This window comes from Nicotiana attenuata, unplaced genomic scaffold (genome assembly GCF_001879085.1).
Source record: "Nicotiana attenuata strain UT unplaced genomic scaffold, NIATTr2, whole genome shotgun sequence".
Taxonomy (NCBI): Eukaryota; Viridiplantae; Streptophyta; class Magnoliopsida; order Solanales; family Solanaceae; genus Nicotiana; species Nicotiana attenuata.
The window spans coordinates 513,672-518,618 of NW_017670442.1; positions in this window are offsets into that span (position 1 = coordinate 513,672).

The following is a 4,947-nucleotide window of genomic DNA, read 5'->3' on the forward strand; positions in this document are numbered from 1 at the left end:
TGCATCGTCAACTCGGCTTCCGTATGATCTTAGAACCGGGAATTCTACTTCGGCGAGAATGACGGCTTCTGTTACCATAAACCAGCATGTAGAGGGTTGCCCAGTTGATGTGCGGACTGTGGGCGTACCCCATAGAGCGAAATGCATAGCCTTTTCGTGCCATCTTGGCTTATGCTCTCTATTGTTTCACTTAGATCTCTTGATATTCTTATTTGGCGTCTTTATACAGCCCTCATTGGGCCTGGAGCTGATGGAATTTTATGTACTGATCTCGAAGGTCCACACATAGCTTTCATTAAAGTCACTGTTGGAGGTTGGAACCTTATCATCGACTCTGGAATCCGAATCGGCAAACAATGCGATTGCGACAAAATCAGCCACGGACTTTCTTAGTTACTGCTTGTTATGATGCTGCTTCAACCCATTTGGTATAAAATATCAATTGCACGAGGAGATCTGTGCCCGTTGGAAGCCGGTCCGGCTCCATTAGACCAAGAAACATCCATTCCCAAGCGGCGAAGGGGCCATGGTGAGCTAGTGACATTAAAGCTCATTTGGATGGTACTTTATCATATCTGATGTATCTGGCAGGTGGCATTTTCGGACGTACTGGGATGCAGTCAGTCTCCATGGTCATCCAAAAGTAGCAGCCAAGGAGTATCTTCTTGGCTAAAACAAAGCCGTTCATATGCGAAACCACAGGTCCCGGCATGAATTTCCTCTAGCAGTTTAGATGCTTCCTTCGCATCGACACACCTTAGTAATCCCAAGTCCAGAGTCCTCCTATATAGGATCCTCCGCTATGAAAGAAATTGTGGACAACCTTCGAAGCGTGCGTTTCTGAGTAGTGTTTTGCAACCTCCGGGTATTCTCCTTTTGCTAAATATCCTTTGATATCATTGAAACCAAGGCTTTCCATCTGCTTCTTCTTCAACAATGAGCACAGTAAGCTGGCTGATTGTGGATTTTTACCGGAATAGGATCGATGAAGTTGTATCCGGATGGTGTTATCATGGATGATAGAGGTAGCCAGTGCGTCGGCACAACTCATTCTGGACCCTGGGAACATGCTGGAATTCGCTGTCTTTGGGAACCTCTTTCTTAACTCTGTACATGATACAGGTATTTGCAGTATCTTGGGGTTCTTGGTCGCCCATTCTCCTCGTACCTGGTGTAATGAGTAGGTATGAATCTCCAATCACTAGAAATTCTTGGATGTTCATTTCAATGGCCATCTTGAGCCCTAAGATGCAGGCTTCGTATTCGGCCATATTGTAGTGCAGGGAACTTGAGCTTGCTGGACACCGGAGAATGCTGGGCCATTTCTGATACTAGGACTGGTCCTATGCCAATCTTTTGAAATTTGGTTGCTCCGTCGAAAAAACTCCTCCAACCATCATCAGACTATGCAATGTCTTCTTCTATGAATGATACCTCTTTGTCAGGAAAATACGTCTTTAGGGGTTCGATCCTCCATCCACGGGATTTCTCGGCAAGTGATCTGCCAAAAGCCTGTCCTTTGATTACTTTTGAGTTACGTAGATAATGTCGAACTCACTCAGCAGGATTTGCACTTGGCTAGCTTGCCAGTGGCATGGGCTTCTGAAAGATGTACTTCAATGGATCCATCCTTTGATATGAGATACGTAGTATAGCACAAAAAATACTGCCTCAGCTTCTGAGCTACCCAAGTCAAAGCACAACAGGTGCGCTCTAACAGAGAATACCGAGCTTCGTACGGGGTGAACTTCTTGCTGAGATAATAGATGGCCTGTTACTTTCTCCCCGTCTCATCATGCTGCCCCAGGGCACAACCGAACGCTCCATCCAATACCGCAAGGTAGAGTAATTAGGTCTACCTAGCTCGGGCGGCGACCAAAAAAACTGCGGTGTTGACAAGTACTCCTTGATTCTGTCAAAGGCCTTTGGCAATCATCAGTCCATCTGGTAGCGGCGTTCCTTTTCAACATCTTGAAGATTGGCTCACAGATACACTATAGATTGTGCTATGAACCGGCTGATGTAGTTAAGTTCTTCCCAAGAACTCATTATTCTTTCTTGTTCTTTGCAGTGGCAATTCTTGAATAGCTTTGAATTTTGATGGATCCAACCCTATCCCCTCGGCGACTCACAATGAACCCAAGTAGTTTTTGCCGACAGGAAACCCCAAATGAACATTTCGCGGAATTCAGCTTCAAGTTGTACCTTCTCAGTTACTGGAAGAACTTCCTCAAATCTTCCATGTAATCAGCGGCTTTCTTGGACTTGATGATGACGTCATCTACATATACTTCGATCTCCTTGTGTATCATATCATGGAAAATAGTGGTCATGGGCCCTCATGTAGGTGGCCCCTGCATTCTTTAACCAAATGGCATCATCTTGTAGCAGTACATCCCCCACGGCGTAATGAAAGCCGTTTTCTCAGTATCTTCTTCATCCATCCAGATCTTGATTGATAACCCACGAAACAATCTACAATTGATTGTAACTCATGCTTGGCGCAATTGTCAATCAGGATGTGTATGTTTGGCAAGGGGAAGTCGTCTTTTGGACTAGCCCGGTTGAGATCCCGGTAGTCGACACAGACTCTAACCTTCCCGTCCTTCTTCGGTACTGGCACAATGTTGGCTAACCATGTTGGATACTCTACTACCCTGAGAACCTTGGCTTTGACCTGCTTGGTGACTTCCTCCTTGATTTTTCAAACTCATATCTGGCTTGAATTTTCGGAGCTTCTGCTTCACCGGTGGACATGTTGGATTATTTGGCAGTTTATGGGCCACGATAGATGTACTTAGACCAGTCATGTCGTCGTACGACCAGGCGAATATGTCCTTATATTCTCTTAGAAACTCTGTGTATTCTTCCTTTTCTGATGGTGACAGATGAACGCTGAATCGTGTTTCTTTGATGTTTTCTACATCTCCCAGGTTAACAATCTCAGTCTCTTCCAGGTTGGACTTAGGCCTATTTCCGAAATTCTCAACTTCCTTAACAATCTCTTCCGGTATATCATCTTCTTCTGAATCTATGTCTGTTTATTGCGTTGTCTCGTTGCATGTCACAGTCATTGGTTCGTCAAGATAAGTAATAGTAATGCTATATAAGTAAAGTAATGAGAAGAAATGATAAGAGTAAGATTTATAAGAGAATTGAAATGCTTTGGTAAATTCCGTAAATGTTTTGAACATTGGAGCTCTTTCTTGCAAAAATAGAAATGCGAAAGGAAAGTAAACTAGTAAAATAAAGTAGTGCATGATGCTTGTTCAGCCTTGCTACCCCGAGGCTCGCCGGCTCTGGTGGTTCTGATAGTCCAGTTATCGAGGCATGCTCTTCTGCTTACAGCCTGTATGGAAGGTCCTTCCTCCCCCTCCTCCTCGAAAATGACACAGCAATCCATATCCTCGTCTTCTAGGAACAAATTCCTCACTGCTGCCAGGGCTTCTTCATCTAATGACCCATATATAACCTCGGTCGGTTGTAAGATCTGCTCCAAATGGGGTATCGGCTGCTCCAATGGATAGTAGGGACCGCGCCAGGGTGGCGACCATTCGTTGAATTCTTTCCAGGTATACTCATACCCCAATCCGAAGGTGGTGTTGTGTTTCTTGAGCTTGATGGGCTTAGCGATTCCTTAGAGATTCTTGCCAAGTCCCTTGCTAGGTTCATACCCGCTCCAATTCAATATCCTTTCAATTTTGTTATCCCACCACTTATCCTTATCGACGGCGTTGACTCGCTCGATGTGGTGGTAAGTTTCTCCACCTATCCTTCTTCTTCCTCCGATCGCTGGGATGGTCTGGCGACTGTATATAGGATTTCTACCATCGCCGTGAATGATCACCTCTTGGTGGTTCCGCTCAAACTTCACTGCCTGATATAGTGTTGACGCTACGGCCCCTGCGGCATGAATCCTGGGTCGTCCCAACAGCAGGTTGTAGGACGCCGGCACGTCTATTACTTGAAAATCAACATCAAACCAAGTAGGCCCCATTGGCAAACATAAGCTAATCTCCCCAATAGTAGACCTTTGAGAACCGTCGAAAGCTTTAACGTTGATGGCTCCGTCCTTGATTTCACGCAACCCTTTTCCCAATGTCCTGAGTGTTACCAACGGACAAATGTTGAGGCTGGACCCCCCATCGACCAAAATTCTGGTGATAAAATAATCTTCATACTGCACGGTGATGTGCAATGCCTTGTTGTGACTCAACCCTTCTGGTGGAAGCTCGTCTTCGTGAAAAGTAATCTTGTGACTTTCCAATACCTGACCCACCATGTTAGCCATCTCTCCACCGGTGATGTTGCTTGGTACACATGCTTCACTCAGCACTCTTAACAAGGCATTCTTATGTGCATCGGAACTCTGTAGCAAAGCAAGGATAGAAATCTGAGCCGGCGTTTTGTTCAGCTGATCAATGACTGAGTATTTCTTTGCCTGTATCTTTCTCCAAAGGTCATTGGGCCCAGTTTCAGTGATGGTTTCTCGACCAGAGGTCTGCTTACTCCACTCAGCCAAGTGTTCCGGGGTATTAACCTTGTCGGTTCTTGTCATACCTTGTGCCGCAAACTGCTTCCCGACTTGGCTTTTCCTTTCCTTCTCGCCTCGGCGTTGTAGTCCCATGGGTATCTTTTATGTGGAATGGTGTTACAACTGTCATTCTACCGGAATGGCACTTTGCTTGGAAGGTAATATGGGCAACTTCAAATAGTACAGGCACCTTTGGGACCCAAACTCACCCGATGGTGTTGGCATCTTCGCAAGAGGATGGTGTTTCAAACTCAAGTGGTATGGACATGTTCACCTCGGCATCTCAGAAGGCTGAATCTTGACTACATCGGATTAAGGGTGATTGTTGGTTTCTTTGGATCGTCGCCTTCTGCGATCAAGCCGATTAATCCTTTGGGATCCTAATCATCCTCTATTTCAATCATGTTGAACAC